The following is a 24871-nucleotide window of genomic DNA, read 5'->3' as shown; positions in this document are numbered from 1 at the left end:
TTTCTTGTTGGAGTCTTGGGTTCCTGAAGAAACTCTGTTTGAACTTTACTTCTGCTATTCAACTTTCCAGCCCAAGCTTGTGCTGATGATGCTGACTGGGTTTTCATCTGGTTTCACCAATATAATTAGAGTCAATGTTACAAAGGAAAGGGAGCTTGAGAAGGTGGGTAACACCCCAGAGTCACACCACAAATGCTGATGGAGCTGAGATTTGTTTTAAAAGATTTTATTGATTTATTCTTGAGAGAGAGAGAGAGAGATTGAGAGGCAGAGACACAGGCAGAGGGAGGAGCAGGCTCCATTCAGGGAGCCTGACGCAGGACTTGAACCCAGGACTCCAGGATCACTCCCTGGGTTGAAGGCAGGTGCTAAACCGCTAAGCCACCCAGGCTGCCCCGGAGCTGAGATTTGAATCAGGTCAGTCTGGAAACTTCCCCAGCCAGACATTTCCACCTTCTCTGTGCCCTTGGGTCCATCCTGAAACTTACAGCTTATCATGATTTTAGGAATGGGTGACTGGGGACAACCACATGAAAATTTTGCTCATGTTCTTTGTGTCATTTTAAATACAAAGTTTTTTTTCTCCATCACTCCACCACCCCATAGGCCTTGTCTTGGTTCCTCTACCTCTCTTCCTTTCTACATTTGCTCTTCTTTCCCCCCATTGAATGCGTGGAGTCAGACTAAAGTGCATGCCTATGCATTTTTCATCAATCTGGCAAGTTTCTTAAACATTTGGTATAAATAAATCACCACCATATAATTTATTATGAATAGCATCAACCTGGGGTACAATTCTGCTATGAAAGAGTCAGCATGTTTTATAATTTTCAATACGGGGATTTTTTTCTCTCTCTCTGTCCTTTCTTCTGAAAGCAATTTTAAAGTGTTTCTCATATATGTATATGTAAATGTCATTATTCTCATGTTCTTCCACCATTCATCTCTGAGCTGCCTCCACTCAGCTCTGTCATGGGAGAAGGTGATTGATCATCTCTGTTCTCACACTCAAGAGAACAGAACAAAAATGAATCCACATGGCAGTCATAACAACAGACATCCAGAGTGAGAAGTACATCCGGGGCCGGTGGGTAGGTCAGAGTTCTGCTTTCTTTTTATAATATTCTGAAAATTGTGGTGAAATGACCAGCTTTAAATTGCACAGGATAATAGGAATAGTAACACATTTTTTGTTGGTGCCTCCTACTGTACTTGTGTGTGTGTGTGTGCATGTGTGTGTGTGTGTGTGTGTGCATGCGTGCGTGCTTTAATCTACTCCAGTCCTCAGACTCCCTGTCTGAAATAACTTGGCTCCTCATTTTCCAGGAAACAGAACCTCCAATGCTGAAGTAGCTTCTTCAGTGCCACACACTAACTAGTAAATGGCATTATTGACACTCAAATCCAAATCAGTTTACTCCACAAATCTGATTGGTGTTTGTCTCGATGTAACCCATAATGTGTGGTGAAGCTAAATAAAATAAAATGCAGTGGGTGCAGATTTATTAAAAAAAAAAAAAGTTGCTTCCGAACCCCTCGTGTGTGTACATCTTGCCTGGATGTCTGCCATGATGTAATTACCTTCATGAAAATTTTCTGAATTGGCATCTTCCCGCTTTTAGCCCTTTTGAGGAAAATCTGAAAAGCTATACAGATTCTCTTGCAGTTGAATTATATTAATATGTTTAATTAACATGAAAGCAGCCTTAAGTCAGTAGTTGAAGTCTGACACTGGGAAAACTCTCTTCCCCTGTGCTGCAAAACTTCAGCACTCGTCAAGGTTTGACCCAATTTATGTTGCTTGACTGTACAGGATGTGCTAACATTTAGTGAGTCCAGAGGCCGCAGTCCGCCTCCTGTGATGGATATGCCTCTCCCAAGCCTGCCCTTTCTAGATCCGTGAGCCCAGCAGTGTGCAGAGCTGCTTCAGAAGTGGGCTGGCCTGTCTCACTCTAAGACCTGTGGTTCACAGCTCATGCCTCCCCCACACCTGTTTATTCTCTTGACCCCTTAAACTGTTCATCAACAGAACATCAAGTCAGCATTCTGCGGAGGCACCTCTGCTCCCCAAGCTATTTTTTTCCGACTCGTCTACAGTTTCTTCCCTGGAGGCACCCCCAGCAGCACACAGCAGGGACTCTGCTGCTAGCTGTTGTCTGCAGCATCTGACAAAGTCAAGACCGAGGAGCAGGCAATGGTGGGATGGATGAGACCAGATGAAGCTGGGAGACAAAGGTCCAAATAGTTAGGATGGGGGACAAGGGAGGATGGGCAAAAAAGCAATAGGTCAGATGTGGGTGACTTGGAGATGTGAAACTGGGAAGGCAAGTCCAAAGGCAGCTTCTAAGTTGGGGTCTGTCATATTCGCTGTCATCCTATTGGCTAAAACGTTGCATGCTCAAGTTCAGTGGCCGCATGGTAGGAGCTACCCCAGTGCACAGACACAGAGAAAGAAGCGTGAACAAATCCATGTAGCAACACAATGTGGGAGCAGGTTCAAAATCAGAGATGGCTTCCCCATCTCAAATAGCCTGACTTAGGAGTGAATAGAAGCTCTAATATGGAGAATGAGTAATAGAGGGTCTGGAAAGGAAGGGCTGAGAAGTGGCATGCAATGCAAGTCAAATCAAAAGAGTTTGGGGCATAAACTGGGCATCTAGAGTGGAAAAGAGTGGGAGAGCCACCAGCAGGGAGGGAAAGATGTCTGGGACCCCTCCAGGGAACCAAGCCATGCAGCAGTGGGAAGAGCTAAAACAGTCTGAGTTTCCTCATAGCACCAGTTAGGCCATTAAAGCTGTCAGGGAAGGAGAGAGGGTCTGAGCCCAGCTATGACATACCCTGAACATGCTCACAGGGATGGTTGGAATGATTGCCAGGGCCTTGAAACGGCTGGAGAAGGAAGCAGCCAGTTCTCCCATAGACACTTTGCAAAACTGCAAAACAGCAAAGAAGCAAAGAGTTAATCTCTGGGAATGTCCCGCATAAATATCAGAGATACTACCAAGTGATTTGTGATCATCAAAGAACTGAAAAGTCCATTCACCCCCACTCATTTAAAATGGGTTATTGAGGGGAGGAGCAAGATGGCGGAGGAGTAGGGTCTCCAAATCACCTGTCTCCACCAAACTACCTAGAAAACCTTCAAATTATCCTGAAAATCTATGAATTCGGCCTGAGAATTAAAGAGAGAACACCTGGAATGCTACAGTGAGAAGAGTTCGCGCTTCTATCAAGGTAGGAAGACGGGGAAAAAGAAGTAAAGAAACAAAGGCCTCCAAGGGGGAGGGGCCCGCGAGGAGCCGGGCTGAGGCCGGGGCGAGTGTCCCCAGGACAGGAGAGCCCCGTCCCGGAGAGGCAGGAGCTGCACCGACCTTCCCGGGGGAAAGGGGCTCGCAGGGAGGTGGAGCAGGACCCAGGAGGGCGGGGATGCCCTCGGGCTCCCGGGGACAGTAACAGCAACTGCGCGCCCAGGAGAGTGCGCCGAGCTCCCTAAGGGCTGCAGCGCGCACGGCGGACCCGGCGGGACCCGGAGCAGCTGAAGGGGCTCGCGCGGCGGCTCCGCGGAGGGGGCTGTGCGGCCCCGGGAGCAGCTCGGAGGGGCTCGGGCAGAGGAAGAGGCTCCGTGCGGAGGGGGCTGCGCGGTTCCAGGAGCAGCTCGTGGGGGCTCGGGGGGCGGCTCCGCGGAGGGGGCTGCGCGGCCCGGGAGCGCGAATCCACCAGCGCAGGCTCCGGAGCACAGGGCGCCGGGACACAGCCCAGGATCCCGCCTCCCCCGGGACAGGCAGAGGCCGGGAGGGCCCAGGACAGCGAGGAAGCTCCTGCCCCAGCTGAGCAGATCAGCGGCCCCGCCCCGTAGCCTCCAGGCCCTGCAGACGGAGTTCCTGCCGGAGCTGAATCCAGGTTTCCAGAGCTGCCCCGCCACTGGGGGGCTGTTCCTCCTGCGGCCTCACGGGGTAAACAACCCCCACCGAGCCCTGCACCAGGCAGGGGCACAGCAGCTCCCCCAACTGCTAACACCTGAAAATCAGCACAACAGGCCCCTCCCCCAGAACACCAGCTAGACTGACAAATTCCAGGAGAAGCCAAGGGACTTAAAGAACACAGAATCAGAAGATACTCCCCGGTGGTTCTTTTTTTTTGTTTGTTTTTGTTTTTGTTTTTGTTTTTGTTTTGTTTTGCTTTTTGATTTGTTTCCTTCCCCCACCCCCTTTTTTCTCCTTTCTTTTTCGTTCTCTTTTTCTTCTTTTTTTTTCTTTTTTCTCGTTTTTTTTTCTTTTCTTCCCTTTTTTTTTCTCTTTCTCTTTTCTTTCCTTCTTTCTCTCCTCTCTTTTTCTCTTTTTCCCAATACAATTTGCTTTTGGCCACTCTGCACTGAGCAAAATGACTAGAAGGAAAACCTCACCTCAAAAGAAAGAATCAGAAACAGTCCTCTCTCCCACAGAGTTACAAAATCTGGATTACAATTCAATGTCAGAAAGCCAATTCAGAAGCACTATTATACAGCTACTGGTGGCTCTAGAAAAAAGTATAAAGGACTGAAGAGACTTCATGACTGCAGAATTTAGAGCTAATCAGGCAGAAATTAAAAATCAATTGAATGAGATGCAATCCAAACTAGAAGTCCTAACGTCGAGGGTTAACGAGGTGGAAGAACGAGTGAGTGACCTAGAAGACAAGTTGATAGCAAAGAGGGAAACTGAGGAAAAAAGAGACAAACAATTAAAAGACCATGAAGATAGATTAAGGGAAATAAACGACAGCCTGAGGAAGAAAAACCTACGTTTAATTGGGGTTCCCGAGGGCGCCGAAAGGGACAGAGGGCCAGAATATGTATTTGAACAAATTCTAGCTGAAAACTTTCCTAATCTGGGAAGGGAAACAGGCATTCAGATCCAGGAAATAGAGAGATCCCCCCCTAAAATCAATAAAAACCGTTCAACACCTCGACATTTAATTGTGAAGCTTGCAAATTCCAAAGATAAGGAGAAGATCCTTAAAGCAGCAAGAGACAAGAAATCCCGGACTTTTATGGGGAGGAGTATTAGGGTAACAGCAGACCTCTCCACAGAGACCTGGCAGGCCAGAAAGGGCTGGCAGGATATATTCAGGGTCCTAAATGAGAACAACATGCAACCAAGAATACTTTATCCAGCAAGGCTCTCATTCAAAATGGAAGGAGAGATAAAGAGCTTCCAAGACAGGCAGCAACTAAAAGAATATGTGACCTCCAAACCAGCTCTGCAAGAAATTTTAAGGGGGACTCTTAAAATTCCCCTTTAAGAAGAAGTTCAGTGGAACAGTCCACAAAAACAAAGACTGAATAGATATCATGATGACACTAAACTCATATCTCTCAATAGTAACTCTGAATGTGAACGGGCTTAATGACCCCATCAAAAGGCGCAGGGTTTCAGACTGGATAAAAAAGCAGGACCCATCTATTTGCTGTCTACAAGAGACTCATTTTAGACAGAAGGACACCTACAGCCTGAAAATAAAAGGTTGGAGAACCATTTACCATTCGAATGGTCCTCAAAAGAAAGCAGGGGTAGCCATCCTTATATCAGATAAACTAAAATTTACCCCAAAGACTGTAGTGAGAGATGAAGAGGGACACTATATCATACTTAAAGGATCTATTCAACAAGAGGACTTAACAATCCTCAATATATATGCTCCGAATGTGGGAGCTGCCAAATATATAAATCAATTATTAACCAAAGTGAAGAAATACTTAGATAATAATACACTTATACTTGGTGACTTCAATCTAGCTCTTTCTATACTCGATAGGTCTTCTAAGCACAACATCTCCAAAGAAACGAGAGCTTTAAATGATACACTGGACCAGATGGATTTCACAGATATCTACAGAACTTTACATCCAAACTCAACTGAATACACATTCTTCTCAAGCGCACATGGAACTTTCTCCAGAATAGACCACATATTGGGACACAAATCGGGTCTGAACTGATACCAAAAGATTGGGATTGTCCCCTGCATATTCTCAGACCATAATGCCTTGAAATTAGAACTAAATCACAACAAGAAGTTTGGAAGGACCTCAAACACGTGGAGGTTAAGGACCATCCTGCTAAAAGATAAAAGGGTCAACCAGGAAATTAAGGAAGAATTAAAAAGATTCATGGAAACTAATGAGAATGAAGATACAACCGTTCAAAATCTTTGGGATGCAGCAAAAGCAGTCCTAAGGGGGAAATACATCGCAATACAAGCATCCATTCAAAAACTGGAAAGAACTCAAATACAAAAGCTAACCTTACACATAAAGGAGCTAGAGAAAAAACAGCAAATAGATCCTACACCCAAGAGAAGAAGGGAGTTAATAAAGATTCGAGCAGAACTCAACGAAATCGAGACCAGAAGAACTGTGGAACAGATCAACAGAACCAGGAGTTGGTTCTTTGAAAGAATTAATAAGATAGATAAACCATTAGCCAGCCTTATTAAAAAGAAGAGAGAGAAGACTCAAATTAATAAAATCATGAATGAGAAAGGAGAGATCACTACCAACACCAAGGAAATACAAACGATTTTAAAAACATATTATGAACAGCTATACGCCAATAAATTAAGCAATCTAGAAGAAATGGACGCATTCCTGGAAAGCCACAAACTACCAAAACTGGAACAGGAAGAAATAGAAAACCTGAACAGGCCAATAACCAGGGAGGAAATTGAAGCAGTCATCAAAAACCTCCCAAGACACAAGAGTCCAGGGCCAGATGGCTTCCCAGGAGAATTTTATCAAACGTTTAAAGAAGAAATCATACCTATTCTCCTAAAGTTGTTTGGAAAGATAGAAAGAGATGGAGTACTTCCAAATTCGTTCTATGAAGCCAGCATCACCTTAATTCCAAAGCCAGACAAAGACCCCGCCAAAAAGGAGAATTACAGACCAATATCCCTGATGAACATGGATGCAAAAATTCTCAACAAGATACTGGCCAATAGGATCCAACAGTACATTAAGAAAATTATTCACCATGACCAAGTAGGATTTATCCCTGGGACACAAGGCTGGTTCAACACCCGTAAAACAATCAATGTGATTCATCATATCAGCAAGAGAAAAACCAAGAACCATATGATCCTCTCATTGGATGCAGAGAAAGCATTTGACAAAATACAGCATCCATTCCTGATCAAAACTCTTCAGAGTGTAGGGATAGAGGGAACATTCCTCGACATCTTAAAAGCCATCTATGAAAAGCCCACAGCAAATATCATTCTCAATGGGGAAGCACTGGGAGCCTTTCCCCTAAGATCAGGAACAAGACAGGGATGTCCACTCTCACCACTGCTATTCAACATAGTACTGGAAGTCCTAGCCTCAGCAGTCAGACAACAAAAAGACATTAAAGGCATTCAAATTGGCAAAGAAGAAGTCAAACTCTCCCTCTTCGCCGATGACATGATACTCTACATAGAAAACCCAAAAGTCTCCACCCCAAGATTGCTAGAACTCATACAGCAATTCGGTAGCGTGGCAGGATACAAAATCAATGCCCAGAAGTCAGTGGCATTTCTATACACTAACAATGAGACTGAAGAAAGAGAAATTAAGGAGTCAATCCCATTTACAATTGCACCCAAAAGCATAAGATACCTAGGAATAAACCTCACCAAAGATGTAAAGGATCTATACCCTCAAAACTATAGAACACTTCTGAAAGAAATTGAGGAAGACACAAAGAGATGGAAAAATATTCCATGCTCATGGATTGGCAGAATTAATATTGTGAAAATGTCAATGTTACCCAGGGCAATATACACGTTTAATGCAATCCCTATCAAAATACCATGGACTTTCTTCAGAGAGTTAGAACAAATTATTTTAAGATTTGTGTGGAATCAGAAAAGACCCCGAATAGCCAGGGGAATTTTAAAAAAGAAAACCATATCTGGGGGCATCACAATGCCAGATTTCAGGTTGTACTACAAAGCTGTGGTCATCAAGACAGTGTGGTACTGGCACAAAAACAGACACATAGATCAATGGAACAGAATAGAGAATCCAGAAGTGGACCCTGAACTTTATGGGCAACTAATATTCGATAAAGGAGGAAAGACTATCCATTGGAAGAAAGACAGTCTCTTCAATAAATGGTGCTGGGAAAATTGGACATCCACATGCAGAAGAATGAAACTAGACCACTCTCTTTCACCATACACAAAGATAAACTCAAAATGGATGAAAGATCTAAATGTGAGACAAGATTCCATCAAAATCCTAGAGAAGAACACAGGCAACACCCTTTTTGAACTCGGCCACAGTAACTTCTTGCAAGATACATCCACGAAGGCAAAAGAAACAAAAGCAAAAATGAACTATTGGGACTTCATCAAGATAAGAAGCTTTTGCACAGCAAAGGATACAGTCAACAAAACTCAAAGACAACCTACAGAATGGGAGAATATATTTGCAAATGACATATCAGATAAAGGGCTAGTTTCCAAGATCTATAAAGAACTTATTAAACTCAACACCAAAGAAACAAACAATCCAATCATGAAATGGGCAAAAGACATGAACAGAAATCTCACAGAGGAAGACATAGACATGGCCAACATGCATATGAGAAAATGCTCTGCATCACTTGCCATCAGGGAAATACAAATGAAAACTACAATGAGATACCACCTCACACCAGTGAGAATGGGGAAAATTAACAAGGCAGGAAACAACAAATGTTGGAGAGGATGCGGAGAAAAGGGAACCCTCTTACACTGTTGGTGGGAATGTGAACTGGTGCAGCCACTCTGGAAAACTGTGTGGAGGTTCCTCAAACAGTTGAAAATATACCTGCCCTACGACCCAGCAATTGCACTGTTGGGGATTTACCCCAAAGATACAAATGCAATGAAACGCCGGGACACCTGCACCCCGATGTTTCTAGCAGCAATGGCCACGATAGCCAAACTGTGGAAGGAGCCTCGGTGTCCAACGAAAGATGAATGGATAAAGAAGATGTGGTTTATGTATACAATGGAATATTACTCAGCTATTAGAAATGACAAATACCCACCATTTGCTTCAACGTGGATGGAACTGGAGGGTATTATGCTGAGTGAAGTAAGTCAGTCGGAGAAGGACAAACATTATATGTTCTCATTCATTTGGGGAATATAAATAATAGTGAAAGGGAAAATAAGGGAAGGGAGAAGAAATGTGTGGGAAATATCAGAAAGGGAGACAGAACATAAAGGCTGCTAACTCTGGGAAACGAACTAGGGGTGGTAGAAGGGGAGGAGGGCGGGGGGTGGGAGTGAATGGGTGACGGGCACTGGGTGTTATTCTGTATGTTAGTAAATTGAATACCAATAAAAAAATAAATTAAAAAAAAAAAATAAAATAAAAATAAAATAAAATAAAATGGGTTATTGAAAATAAAATAAAAAATAAATAAAAATAAAAAAATAAAAAATAAAATGGGTTATTGAGCCCCTACTGTATACCAGGCACTGCCAGTGTCCCATGCCTGCTAACCTGTAGAACTTTAAGTCCCAGGGGTTAGCTGCTCCTTCTCTGAAATGCTTGCTTTACCAAAGCTCGCTATGCTTTCCCAACCCTCCTTTGAAAATCATTTTCTGTCTGGGAAACAATATATGGTAAGAACTTTTCCTTCCATGTTCCTCTAAGTGAGTTTCATTCACATTCCCATGTAAACACCAAAACACTATCTTCAATTCAAATGCCACTGCACAAATTTAGTTTTTTTTTTATAGAAGTCAGATGTGGAAACCCTCCACAAAAGCACAGCTTCATCATGAGGAAAATGGGACAGGCTGAAATCAGCTAAGACTTTAACAAGAAGCTTCTAATAACATCAGTGAATGATAACCACAATATTTAGAGAAGAAGCGAATGCATTTCTACTTAGAAGTGGTAGTTGTCCAAATCTTTTTCCTCATTGGCTCATTACTTAAGCAAAACTAATACTTACAGATTATTAACAATTTCTTTTTGATTATTAACAATTTACACAGGAATAAAATACTTGTGTTTTATAGAGAAATCAGTAACTGCCTGCATTTGGGTTTCTTTCAACAGACCCAATCACACCCACATGAGAGTAGTTTAATTATGTCACCCAAGATGCAAAATCTAAGTCGGAGAAGAAAACCAGGGAGGTTTGAAGGGAAGCACATAATCTTCCAAGTTCCACTGGGGAGACCTCAGTTTCAGAATCCATCAGTAATGTAATTACATTGATCTAGAAGCTTCTTTGAAACTATTTCATATGCGTCTTCTTCAGTTTACTAGGTGAACTAGTTTCTCATTTCTAGAATGCTCTCACCTAAGGTAGGTTGTATATCCTTTCTATGCCTTTAGGCTTATTCCCATCATAGCATTTGATCACAGGGTTTTACAAATGACTATTTTTTTGTTTGCTTATTTCTGCTTCTCCCCCATATGCCACACTCCAAGCTCCTTGAGACTAGCAAATATATCAAATATATATAAGCAAATTATATACAGAACACTTCCAGGGGGATATGTGCATGTGTTTCCCCCATAACCAAGGGTCACAGGGTAACATTCCTGAGGTTGACTATAGGAAGACCCAATTGAAGAGGTGAAAGCATGCAATTCAGGCCTATAAATAAGACATTTTCTTTTCTAAACCACTTTTTATGTAAAATAACAAATTAAACAGCTAGCAGTCCCCTCTAAGAGCTTGGATACAAACAGCCTGTCTGCAGCACCTGCTGGGCTTACCTGCTGAGCCTATTCCCACCCTTTCTGATTATGTCCCACTGAACACTAGAGCAGAGATGGAACAGAGAGACACTACTGGGGAGGGGTGGAGTGTGGGAAAGCGGGAGTAAGTAAATTTAGGAATCTTTGACAAGTGCTGCACTATTGCAAGTGTTTAACAGGATTTAAATATGAGTTGGATCACATCTGTGTGCACATAGAACCCCCATCGTATGCAACACTTAATTCTCCCACAGAACACCTGCAAGCTTGGGTGTTCGTTCAGCCTTTGTTATCAATCACTGCTTTTTAGACCCTTTCTATCCTTTCTTCTCTCTAGGAGGTTTTGCTCTATATCATCTATGTTTTCAGAAAGTAAAAATCCCATCTAAGTGTTAGCTTTCCCAAGAGGCTTGTACATTAGCATGGGAAGCCCCATGGTACCCTTATCGAAAGGAGGCATCAACAGTGTCTACAAATCACAACCAGGATGAGGTCTGCTTACAAAAACCATCACTTCTTTGGGCAGACATCACAGCTCAAATGTGACTAACTAACTCCACAAATAGTTCCTGGTGAAAATAGTTCTTGGTGACCAGAGGTGGGGGTGACAGTGCAAGTGTACAATGATGCCACCAGCATCTACCAAAGTAACATGCTTTTAGTTGACCTAGACATTTCCTATTAGCACTGGTAGTTAATTTCTGGGGATAGCTAACCCTTCACTACAATGAACATGCCTTTAGACTAAAGATTAAAACTCCTTGTTCCTAAAGACTCAAGGTGTAGCTTTGGGCCTTTTAATATGATCTTTATACAGAATCCATCATTACTTCCTCGTGAAGAGTTTAAAACAACGTAGCTGAACAGAACAAGGTCAAACACATTAAAAGAGTTATTTATCAGTATGAATGAAACAGATGTGATCTTAACTCTATACTCTATAATTTAATACTTGTATCATGCTGGACCTGCTTCACTTTTCTGAAATGCAAAATTGGATTAATAAAATAGTCTATTTCATCATTTTGCTAAAAGGATGTGGTGGTGTGGTGTGAGGAATGCACAAATCCTGGCCTTGCATATGGCACAGCACATAATAGATTCATCCCCTTATTCCCTGACACTTACCCAAGAAAAATTAGGGTGGATTACAGAAAAAAAATATAATGAGAGATTGGTGAAGGAAAGAAAACACAATGGCAATGCAATGAAAAGAAGAAACTGAGTATCAAGGGTTATGTGCTGTACCAAGGTAAATAATGGAGGCACCAGGGAGCCAGGGGGATAGTATTTGGGGTACATATTAGGCCCTGGCATTGTACTTAGATTGTAACACCTAGGAGTCAACTTTGGCTCCACATTAGCCTGATCTTGAATCCTTCCCAACATCTTCCTCATCATGATTACCATTGTCTTTATCATTGCGGTTGCTCAGATCTCAGGGCCTTAACAATTTACAAAATCCTTTCTCATTTTTGATCCTCACAAGAGCCTTGAGAGTTGTATGGAGAGCGAATTTTCTTTCTTTCTTTTTGTATGTTCCTTATGGGAGTTCGACCTGCCAACCTATAGTATAACACCCAGTGCTCATCCCATCAAGTGCCCCCTTCAGTGCCCATCACCCAGGCAATTGTCTTCCACTTAGAATAAAAATATGAGACTCAAAGAGGTTAGTTGGTTGCCCAAAGACACAGAGCAAATAGAGGAAGATCTCAGCTTCCATCTCTGGCCATAGGATCTCCATTCAGCTCATCTCCCCTGTTCTGTGCCACCCTCAAGTTTAAATCCCCCTGTTGCCAATGAAGCCCCACTCTTATAGCATGACTTCCCTTAGGAATTAATAATGGTGATTCATTCCTATGACGTAGCTTGCAGTTGCTTCCACAATCGCTGTTTTTATCCTTAAAAAGGTTTCTACAAGGACCCCTTCAGTTGCTAAATAAATTGGCTTCCTTACTTGCTATTAATTACTCACAAGGACTCTGGCCTATTACAGAGAGTCAACACAAGGCGAAGTTTCTCTGCTAATTTATTTCATTTCTTCATTCTGTATTCTGGTTGATGGACCCTCTTGGCATTATAAATCCAGAGCAAGTAATTAACAACCACACTTTGAACCCGATTCTCTTTCTTTTTTCCTTCCTAACTACCTCTGTCTCCTTTGATCTCGTTCATTTTCTTAATTAACTTATGTGCATGCTGGATTTGTTTCCTTGGGTCTGTGTAAATTTGGAAGGTTTGGAAGTATGAAACAGGGAGGCTGACTTTACAGCAAAGGGGTAAAAGACGCTATGACCACCATCACAAGAGCAGAGCAGCAGAACCCCCAAGAAAGAACAATTAGCAACAACCTCCACCATGACAAAGTCACCACTCACTAAGCAACCACTATGTGTCAAGAGCTCTTCAAACTTGGCTTCTCATCCTTGCCATCACCTGTAAGGAAGGTGTCAGTATCATACCCACTTCAGAGACAGGCGATCAGTCTCATAGTGTGTTAAGTGGTCTTCCCAAGATCCTACAGCTAGGAAGTAACTCCAAAACTATTTCTGTTCCAGAAAGATGTTCTTATAGCGATGGCCCGAAAGTTGGGTGGATAGCAATCTAGTATCAAGAGTCCAGTGGTGTTAGTGGTACTCATGGTTAACCATGGTAATAACTGACCTGGCAATAGCCAGGCACATAGAAAGATAGACATGGAGGAGGAGGTCTCTTCTGCAAGCCCATCAATTCTGGTTGGCCAATAACCTCTTAGTAGCTGACCTCACGCAGGGGCTGGTGGTACAAGAATCACCAGCTTGGGTCCAAAGAAGCATGAACTAACAAGAAATAGGCAATTTTTCAAGACTTTAGACAACTAAGTAGATTCAGAGTGAAAATTTCAGATCAAGTGAAAGATCAGAAGAACTTAAGAAACTAAGGTGGGAACCAAGCCATATGGCAGGGCTTGAGGAGAGGTACTCACATTCTCTTGGGACAAGTCAGCCACCATGTCCACAGAAGCAGAGGTGGTCAGGCCTGCATGCCACCAGCTTGCAGGGAGGCATGACAGGACAGACCTTGGGGTCAGAGCAGTACTTACTTAGTCGAACCTTGATTCTACTACTGATTTCCTGTAGCATGTCCTTAAGTTACTCAGTAGGGCCTGAGTCTTCTTTTTCTTATCTGTAAAATTAGAAGGTTGTAACCAGTCTCATGATGGGAGGTGGGTTATGACAAAGTAATTCATGTCTTCAGTGGGCTTAGCATGATACCTGCCAAATGGTCAGCACCTAATAAACAATATTACGGTGGTTTCTACTTTGAATCAGTACTCATTCTTGGACTGAATGGAGTTTAACTTGTACTTGGGGAGTGTACCATTTATCCACTCATGTAAGCAAAAATCATGTGCCTGCCACTGAGCTTAGACTGGGGCGTGGCACCTTACTCATTTCTTAACCGTTTCTTCCATTATTTACTGCAATAGGGCTGACACTAGGAGCTTAAGAACCAGCACGTTACTTGATCCTTTCATTGAATTTACTTGTCTGGCTTCGTTTAACTTAGTAAAAAAAAAAAAAAATATTAACTTCCTATAAAAAATTCTATAGAAAGGATGGATTAATTTATAAAACAATGTATACTTCAAACCATTCAACCTTGATTGTATTCAATGTTCAGTAGTTCAGATTCCGGACTCCAGACAGGTTAATTCATGAAGAAGATGCATAAACCCATTTATGGATGCAAGGCAGGTTCCGACACCACTCATTAACCCAGCTGGCTAGAGCTAGAATGACCTTGGTTTTAATCTAGCCTCCAAACAGAGGCCCGGGTTGGGTCACTCAGGTCACAGAACTGGTGAATCTTAGAGTCAGAATCTCAGCTCTCTCTTCTGTCTTCAGCTGTAGTCCTCTGTGGGTAATGTTTAAAGGAAAATGATCACTGGAAAAAAATAAAAGCACTGCAGAGCTACAATAGTCAAGGATAAGATCAAGGAATAATATCTTTGCTTCTTGCTTGAGGAGGTTGCTGGAGAGCAGGTGAGAGGGCTGATGGGACCAAAGACCCTCCTTTTGTATGAAATGTTCTGAGCAAGAAGAAGGCTGTATATATTCTGGTGCTTCTAAAAGGGGCTTAGAATTAGCCTAAATAAGCCCTCAAGAATCTTCCAGAGGTTTGCTGAGCTAAATACATCAATAAATGTGACTGCGGCTTTTCCTCCTCCAAGCAATCATGTCAGTCTCTGCCTCTGGAGCTGTAAGGACACAGAAGATGGACAACTGTCCTGTTTTTACACCTTGCCAGGAGTTTCTTCTCCTTGTGCATGTAGCCAACAATTTTCCACTGAAGCAGATGGAAAATCCAGCAGTAATCACAGGCTGGGTGCAAGGCCACAGATCTCATTTGTTGGGTGTTACCTAATATGCAGTCAAATTTCAACTGATCAGAGAAGGCTTGGGCAAGAGATGATATTGAGCTAGAATTGCTCCATACAGTGATTATCGATTATGCCTCTAATAGTGCTGCAGCACATTGACCGTGAATCCAATTAGAAGTAATTATACACTTTAAACTAATGCGTCCAAATTGAGAGGGTTGGAATTTGCAAAGGAATCTAGGAATTGTTGCATGATGATGGAATATACCTAAAGAGAGGGGAGTTACTGAGTTTTGTTGAGGGAAATACTATGCTCTGCAAAGCTGTGCTGGCAGAAAGAGCCACCAGAGTCTGTTATTACAGATGCCAGAATCCAAGAAATCTCAGGATGAGGGCAGGTGGCCAAGTCCAATAGATTGACAGATGCCAATCATCAGCATCAGCATCATAATCTCTATAATAACTATTATTTTATTAGGTACTTTCTAGGTTCCAGACATTGAGCTAAGCATTTTCCAAATAGCATCGTATTCAATTCTCTTGACCAAAGGTTGGCAATACGCAGCCCAAGGGCAGGTACAGTCTGCCCCTGTTTTTATAAATACACTTTTATTAGAACACAACCATGGCCTTTTTTTTTTTATTGGAGTTCAATTTGCCAACATACAGCATAACACCCAGTGTTCATCCCATCAAGTGCCCCCCTCAGTGCCTGTCACCCAGTCACCCCAACCCCTACCCCTCCCTTTTTACCACCCCTTGTTCATTTCCCAGAGTTAGGCCTTTTATTTACATACTGCCTGTGTGGATTTCACCACTTGGTCAGAGTCTGAGTTTGTCCCAACCATCGCGTTTAGAAGAATAGATGGAGAGCTACTCTTCCTGGTACTTCCTGCCATTCCCCAAGCTGCCTGGAAGACCTCATTGTTCCCCCCCACACACACACACACACACACCAGGCAGGGATTCTGCTGCCAAACCTTCTGTGTGGCAAGTACTTTGATGATTGCATTTCTGACTATACAACAAAGAACATATTCTGTTCAATTTAACCCATTTTCCCTAGAAATAATTCTTGAATGTGTTAGTCACAGGAAGCTAAAAGATAAACACTATAAAATAAAAGATTAAAACTGATTGCCCAACAACAAGGGGATGATTAAGCAAAATAAGTTGTTTATTTGGTGGAATAGTAAGTAACCAATTGAAAGCATCACTGAGGTCTGATGTTTATGATGTAATGCTAAGCGAAAAGGGCAGATTATAAAAGTATGTTTTTATAATGAAATCCAATAGTTTGGGATACCTGGGTGGCTCAAGGAGTTAAGTGTCTGCCTTGAGCTCAGATCCTGATCCTGGGGTTGTGGGATCAAGCCCCACGTCTGGCTCTCTGCTCAGTGGGAGCCTGCTTCTCCCTCCCCCACTTCCTGCCACTCTGCCTGCTTGTGCACTCTCTCTCTCTCTGTGTGTGTGTGTCAAAAAAATAAATAAAATCTTTAAAAAAATGCAATTGTCAATAATGATTCAACTATGATCCGGATTTTCTGTCAGGGACTGCATATACAATGATGAATAAATAGATATTTTCCACCTTCAGGTGGCTTACACTCTAGAGGGGAAAAGGACATGGGACAAAAAGCAACCCAACTGTAACTGTGGTGAAGCAAAAGTAAAGTACAAGGTGCCCAGAGATAGTTTAGGTTTTTTTTAAGATTTTAAGATTTTGTTTATTTATTTATTTATTTATTTATTTATTTATTTATTTAAGAAAGAGGAGGAGAGCACAGAGGGAGAGTGAGAGCTTCCCCTTGAGCAGAGAGCCTGATGTGGGCCTCGATCCCAGGACCCTGGGATCATGACCTGAACTGTAGGCAGATACTCAACCGACTGAGCCACCCCAGCACCACCACCCTCCCCCTGAAAATAGTTTAATGAGAAGAATCTAATTTGAACTGGGGCAAGAGACAGTTCTGACACATGTATGTGCATTGGAATCATCAAGGAATTAATAGAGGGAGAATGTTGTGGGCAGAGGACAAAGCAGGGCACAGAGATCTAGCAGTGACAGCAAACCCACGGGATGTTTGAGAACCTGGAAGAGCACCGTGGCAGGTTTCTGGCAAATAATAAAGATATTGGTGAAACATAAAAGTCAGAGACATGAGCCAGACCCCACCGTGGAGGCTGTGTTTTTCGGACTCTCTAAGGAGTTGAGATACTATTCTGAAGACCCTGAAGAAGCTCCTGCAGAACATAAGCAGAGCATAGTGTGACTGAGTTGACATTTTTAGACAATGTCTCTGATTGCCTGGGAGAACGGGTTATTGGGGAGCAAACTAAAAATGCAAATATGATGTACATGTGTGACCAGTACCATGATACGAACATGAGAAAATTCAACTACTTTGATTTATTGTAGATGAGATCTGGTGTTTTATTTTTTTTTCATCTATTGATATTCTTTTTATTTTGTTTTTTATAGATTTATTTTTTATTGGCGTTCAATTTGCCAACATATAGAAAAACACCCAGTGCTCATCCCGTCAAGTGCCCACCTCAGTGCCCGTCACCCAGTCACCCCCACCCCCCGCCCTCCTCCCCTTCCCCCACCCCTAGTTCGTTTCCCAGAGTTAGGAGTCTCTCATGTTCTGTCTCCCTTTCTGATATTTCCCACTCATTTTTTCTCTTTTCCCCTAAGGAGCCTCGGTGTCCATCGAAAGATGAATGGATAAAGAAGCTGTGGTCTCTGTATACACTGGAATATTCCTCAGCCATTAGAAACGACAAATACCCACCATTTGCTTCGATGTGGATGGAACTGGAGGGTATTATGCTGAGTGAAATAAGTCAACCGGAGAAGGACAAACATTATATGGTCTCATTCATTTGGGGAATATAAAAAATAGCGAGATCTGGTGTTTTAAACATGATCTATTTGAGTTTCTCTTCTTGTTTTCCCTGTAATTATAGTTGTTAAAAAATAATAATTCAAATAATTATCCCAAGGCAAACAAAATAGGACAAGACGACGCATGAGGCCATCGTGTCTGGATTGGATAAAGACCATCTAGAGACCCTTCTTCCCTGCCCTGCCCAGGTTGCAGCTCCTACCTGGGCTTACCTGGGCTGCCCAAGGCTGAAGTCCTTGCCCTGGGCTCCTGTCTGCTCTGGGCTGCACCCAATGAACAGCTTTTGCCATTGATTAAATGCTGCAGCTCGCCTGGAGTCATTAATCAATTCCGCCAGCTGTTTACGGCTTTATTTACTACAAAGGAAGCAAGGTAATCCCTGTAAACTCAATAGATCTAAATTAACTGCATGTTCAGGAGCCAGCTTAGAGAGAATTATTGCTCCCTGACTCGGGGGGACAGAGGGAAAGAACGAAATCGAGAACCTGTGACAGAGGCTCTGACTTGCTCTCGGGCGTCCGGGAGGGTCACATCACAAAGGGTGCTCCTGCGATGGGGTCTCTATAACCAGGTCTCTCAGCTTAGGGTTCAGGGAAAGCGCTTCCCTGTTTGGAATCAATATATCGTGCCAGGAACCTTGGGCCTCACTGCTCTCTCCTAAACTCGGCTCTGCCCTCCCCTGCCCTGTGGGCCCGCAGGAGGCAGTCTTGTTCGGTGATAGACATTTCGTCCACATTCCTGTATTAATGATACTGATCATTTTTAATTTATTTATGTTTACTTAATGAAATGATATTCAGTCCAAATTTACTGGGCAACCCTGAATGCCTGGGGAAGAAAGCAATACTAACTTGTCAGGAACGGTGCTGGGTATTTTATGCCTTTGGATTTTTTTTTTTTTAATCTGCCAGGCAAACCCTGTAAGATAAATACTGATGTACTTGTTTTAAAAAGAAGAAGACTGGGGATCCCTGGGTCCCCAAACCCACTCAGCAGTTTGGTGCCTGCCTTCAGCCCAGGGTGTGATCCCAGGGTCCCCGGATCGAGTCCCGCATCGGGCTCCCTGCATGGAGCCTGCTTCTCCCTCTGCCTGTGTCTCTGCCTCTCTCTCTCTCTCTCTCTCTCTGTGTGTGTGTGTCTCTCATGAATAAATAAATAAAATCTTTAAAAAAATAAGTAAAAAGAAGAAGACTAAGGCTCAAAGAGATGAAATACTTTACCTAATGTAACAAGAATGGTTAGTGGGTGACCCCACAGGGTTTCACCCTGGTGTCCTAATGCTCGCTTCTAGGACATAGCACCTTGTCATAGTATGGGTGGTTGGCACTGTTGGGTCAAATTGCTTCATAATGAGTCAAACCAGGGCCCCACCTACAAGACCTCTCTGTGTCCCATCTCTCTTCTCAGCCCATCCTTTTCCCCTCGTTCCTTCACCTCTTCCAAACTCCCACCATCACTACTACACATTTTAGATCTTAATATCCCCCTACTGCTTGCATTATCCCCAAACAAACCATGCCCTTATCTGGGCTATTTCTTCTGCCTGAAATGTCATGACCTGCTTCCCTCCCTGGCAAATTCCTCGAAGGCTTCCAAAGCCCATCTCTGTCACCTCTTTGAAGATTTACCTTATCTCTTTTGCCCATTCCTGCCCTGGGAAGAGTTAACAAGCCCAGTTCTGGGCCCTTCTGGGCACCAACCACACCCAAACCACTGCCCCTCTCTCTCTGGTGTATTCATCTCCCGTGTGGCAAAGACATGGGCACAGAATCAATGCTGTCACTTTGTCAAACTGCACGACCGTAAAGCCGAGAAGATGCTGTCGCTCCAATGCACTGGGCAGACAGAACTTAAACACATGAAATAATGAGACAGACAAACAAGCAAATAAGCTTACATCATCACAAAATTATCATCTTTCCCAAAGACAACAACCTAGTCTTTTCAGACGTGTCATGACATCAGGCAAAATAGCAACAGGGGGGATTTATCCCAAGTCCCCATGGTGTTCCCTCTTCTCGCCTTCTGTGCACACTTTTGTTCCTGGCAAGCTAACCAGGAGCAGATGGATTATGTAGCACCCTCTGCTTCCTCCAAAGTCGGAATCCAGTGTAGCATCCAGGCACAGTGTAATTGCATGCGCTTCCCGCCTTCGCACCCTTCCCACCCCAGGCTAAAAACACCCATATTCCTCTCCCTTTATGGGATCCTCATGACCCCCACCAGGTGGAGATTCGAGGCTGGAGGATCCCATTGCCGAGAATTCTGTGTGCCTGGTCATTCTTACGAATCCAGAGATGTATTCAGTCAAGGGCTTACTAGTCCTTTCACGCAGATGCTATTGAAATTGTCCTTAACCTAGGAGTAAGAATTTACTCTTTGAATACAGTTTATAAACAATAGACAATAGCCCTGACAGCTCTTGATCTAGGCTGAACAACAGACGCTAATTATGACTCTTCAAAAGAAGTTGTAAGTGCTCGTGGCTCCTAGCATGCCCTTTACTTTTCAATCTCTAGATTGTTTTGCTGCTTTTGCCTCCTGATGCTTCTGCAAATATGAACCTAATGATGAACAGGTACAGAGAGGGTGTGTTGCTAACCCATGTAGTAGAAAAATTACTATTTTCTTTTTTTTCCTTCAAGTAGGGTCCATGCCCAGCGTGGAGCCAGTGCACGGCTTGAACTCACAATGATGAGATTGAGACCTGAACTGAGATCAAGAGTCGGTTGCTTAGCCGACAGAGCCACCCAGGCACCCCCAAGCTCTGCTATTTTGTAAGCACCTGATTTGAAGAGTGATTTAACCTCTCTGAGGTTTAACCTCTCTGCAGTTTTCCTAATCTGCAAAATGGACACAGGGCATCTTCCCCACTGCGCTCTTTTGATGATTAAATGAGATGAAGAGCTAAAAGCATTTAGCAAAGTTCCCTGCATGAAGTAAGGCCTCAAATAAATAAAACGACTCACAGAGTTGTTGTAAAGAGTCAGGAAGACACACAACACAAGGCCCCTGGGACTAGGTGCTCAGGAGCAGTTGCCTCCTCTTTCCTCTTCCCGACCCCTCAGTGATCTCCAGCAATGGGGGTAGAGTGACTGATCCAAGTAGCACCTCTGGGCCATTTAGCAATAGGTATCAGGAGCCGAAAAAGATTTCTAATATTCAACCTACTAATAACGTTGGAAGAAATCTAACCTAAAGAATGGCTCCTGCCCCCCAAACACCACTATTTGCTGGAGATGTTATTTACAAGTGCAAAAATTCGGGAAGAACCTGACGTCTAACAGAAAGAGAATAGTTCATTAAAACCATTGAGACTCTCTCTGGGATAGTGTTAGGTAGGCATTAAAAATGACCCCATAAAGGTGCTAGAGCCACTTCCCAAAGCATGATGGAAAACTACCTATAGCCAGATTGCAATGGTAGAAGATTATATAGGCGTTTGGAAAAGCCAAGAGATAAACCCATGAGAATGAAAGTCATCGTTAGGAGGTGACGAAGTGGAGGCTAATGTGAAACCTGTTTTCTCTTCTCTCTCTTCTATTGTTCCACTGCCTTTACCAGGGAGAAAGAGAAACAAAAATAAGCATCTTCTGATGCTCAAGCTTTGACCTGAGCTTTAGCTAAAGCGATGAGGGCCCCTCGCTCCTGTAGGAAATGGGGCCTGAGTGCCAGGTGATGATAACAGTCATCCAGACCCTCCTGGGTGTAATAACACTTTTCTGAGACAAGCTCTCCTGTAAACGAGGCACCACAATCCTCTGAAGATAATGGTTCTCCCTCCTCCCATTGTCTCCTCCGGGTCCTTTTTATCACCAGAGTGATCCTTCTAAAACATGTCCTAATATTTTGCTCTTTTAGTCACAAAACACTTGGCTGGTGTCATGTCCTTCTTTGGACAATGTCCAAAGCTCAGAGGCAGTGCTCTGTGTGCTGGCCGGCCCCAACTACCCCCAGTCCTCAACAGCACCTGTATCCTCACCCCTGGGCCTTTGTCCATGCAGCATCTTCTCCCTAGAGGTCCCTTCCTCAGACTCCTTCTTTCGAGTCTCAGCTTAGAAGCAGATCCCTCCAGAGAGCTCCCCCTGACATCTCAGCCTACCCTTCCCTGCCCCAACATGGATACACGTGCGTGTGCGTACATATTCTTTCTAAATACCGCCACTGTTTGGTGGCACCTAATATACGCATGGCGATTTCCTGGGTAGTGGAGTCATATTTTCTGAAACATGAAGATACTTTTTCTCTTTGGTTCTTTTTTGGAAATGATTTCCTACCTATTGAGTCAGAGGCTTCCAGATCTTTGAGGAAGTTTAGGATTGTTAACACAAGCAGGAGAAAAGAGTCATGATCCTGGGCTCCCATGGTGGGTGCCAAGACCTCCCTACAAAGGGCCACAAGCACATAGGACCACACACAGCAAAATAGCCCCCTGAATGGAAAAGAGTGCCCACCTGGGAGGCAGTGTACTTGTTTTCTAGTGCTACCACAACAAATTGCCATAGATTGTACCTAAAACAATACCCACTTATTATTTCATTCCTTAAGGTCAAAAGTCTGGAGATAGTGCGGATCAGCAGTCCTCTGGGCTCTTACAAGGTCAAAATAAATGTGTCAGCAGACTTGCCTTCCTTCCTAGAGGCTCTGGTGATCAATCTACTTCCAACCCCGCTCAGGAATTTGGCCGCATTCAGTTCCATGTGGCTGTAGAACTGAAGTCCCCATCCTTGCCGACAGTCAGCAGGGCCCGCCTTTGCTTTTAGAGACTGCCCTCTCCGCCTTCTCATGCTTTGCATGTGGCCCCTCCAGCATTAGAGGATCCAATCCTTGTCACACTCTGAATTACTCGGACTTCTCCTGCTACATCCCTTTCACTCCAGCTGGAAAAAATTCTCTGCTTTTAAGGGTTCATGTGATTAGACTGAAAATCCAAGATAATCTCCAGATGGTGAAGTCTATAACCTTCACTGTATCTGCAAAGTCCTTCTTGCCACAGAAAGTAGCATAATCTCAGAATTCAGGGACCAGAGCATGGACATATTGGGGTGTGGAGGGTTCTGTCTACCATGGGAGGCCAAGGCCAGAGGATGTCTGTGGACCCTTTTCCTAAAAAACCACAGGTCGTATCAGCCACACACCCCTTCCTACAACCAAATCCGTTCTAAGTCGGAAGCAAGGGATGGATGGAATCTGTAAGCCGGAGCATTACTCAGGCTAAAGAAGCTGCTGTGTTTTTCTGCCCTGGGCTCAGACCTGGTTTGCCAACAGAACTGTACAAACATCTTTTTCTTCTACCCAACAAACATTGGCTTATGAGGAAAAGAAACATTATAAAAGAAATAACGCAACTATAATTGATAGCCTTCACATCAAGGCTCATTTTATCAGGCTTATAAGATTTTGTGAAGAATATATGAAATGATATCAAAAATAGCCTGACAGATAAAAAATAAATATTATACCTTCTAAGGTGGATTTCCTAGTAAAAGTGTTCAAAAGTGATCTAGAGAAGGAAGAAGGTTCATGAAGACCCATCCTAGAACGAGAGAGGAAAATCCCAAAGGAAATTCTAGGAACTATGTTCCCAAAACGTATGTGTAGGGATGACTGTGACAATCCTGTGAGATTTAAGAACTCCTGTCAGAGAGGTAGGAAAGCCAGCGTCTGGCTTTTCCCTAGTGATCTTGTCTCTTTACCTCTATGGATCATTAGAGAAAACCACTTTTAGTTTTAAAAATATCCAAAAGAAGGAAATGAAGAGCTTTTGAAACCATGTCCCATTCCAAAGTAATGTGAGCAGAAGAGAAAGTCCACCCTTACAGTGGGTGGTGGTAGCTTCCAGAAAGAACAGCTTGGGGGCAGGGGTGCAACAGGAAGACGGAGTCCCAGAGTCCCTGTGTTCCATCTCTGCTGTCTGACATAAATGCAAGGCCTCATCACTTCCCCTTGTACAAATGAAACTATTCAGATGTGTATTCACACTTGCATTTTTACCTCCAACTAATCTTGAGCAGTTGGTTCTCTACCCATCAGGGACTGGAGCAAGGATGTGAAAGTGCTGGATGAGCAGGGGTCCACAGAGCAGCGTGAGAAGACTGTAACCAAGACAGAATGCAAAGGGTCAACCCCGGGAGTCTCAGCTCGGAGTCCAGGCATAAGGAAGAGAGAAAGACAAACATTAGAATTTGTGAAAGTTATTCACTGAGGCTTCACATTTATATGTCACTTAATCCTCACTGAAGTAGAGCCCGTAAGACCAGCATACAGATGTGCAAACAGAGCTGCGAGGTGACAAGACATGTGAAGTCTTTGGGGTGGACCTGCTGGGCTAGGAGGGACCCGCCAGGGACCCCCCAGTGCTTCCCTGAGGCTGAGGCACTTGGCAGTACATCCCACGCCTAGCTGGCCGTGGACTGAGAAAATGTCCCTCCTTTCCTTTCTTCTGCAGGTTGGATCAGTTCTATTTTAGCACAGATCTTTTGGGAAAGACACAACTTAATAAATAAAAATAGTTACCAGTTGTTCTTGCCTTCAAGGAAGCATAAAACCTTTTGTTTTCAAGGCCATTTTCCTAAGAATGGCTCGTTTCATTGTCATGGCAACTTCTGAATGTGGGCAAGGAAACTGCTCAGGGCACCCAGACGGTGGAGAGGTCTCAGTAAAGCAGGAATCAGCCGGCCAAGACGTCAGAGGTTAAGTTGAGAGTTACAGAGCGATTTACTATAAGGTAGTTTAAAGATATTTTCTTTTTTTTTTTTTTTTTTTTTTAATTGGTGTTCAATTTACTAACATACAGAATAACACCCAGTGCCTGTCACCCATTCACTCCCACCCCCCGCCCTCCTCCCCTTCCACCACCCCTAGTTCGTT

The 24871-nt window shown here is 43.4% G+C and overlaps 1 long non-coding RNA gene across 1 annotated transcript; it reads right to left on the bottom strand.

Annotated features, from left to right (window-relative positions):
• Positions 1 to 1455: 1455 nt before the first annotated feature.
• LOC140603426 (uncharacterized) lies at positions 1456 to 24726 on the bottom strand. The gene is made up of 4 exons (XR_012006411.1): positions 24518 to 24726; positions 23996 to 24096; positions 2838 to 2933; positions 1456 to 2222 (listed from the first exon to the last, which is right to left on the bottom strand). It is a non-coding gene; the product is annotated as an uncharacterized lncRNA (long non-coding RNA).
• Positions 24727 to 24871: the final 145 nt, after the last annotated feature.

This window comes from Canis lupus, chromosome 14 (genome assembly GCF_048164855.1).
Source record: "Canis lupus baileyi chromosome 14, mCanLup2.hap1, whole genome shotgun sequence".
NCBI lineage: Eukaryota > Metazoa > Chordata > Mammalia > Carnivora > Canidae > Canis > Canis lupus.
This window is presented reverse-complemented; position numbering and strand designations above follow the sequence as displayed.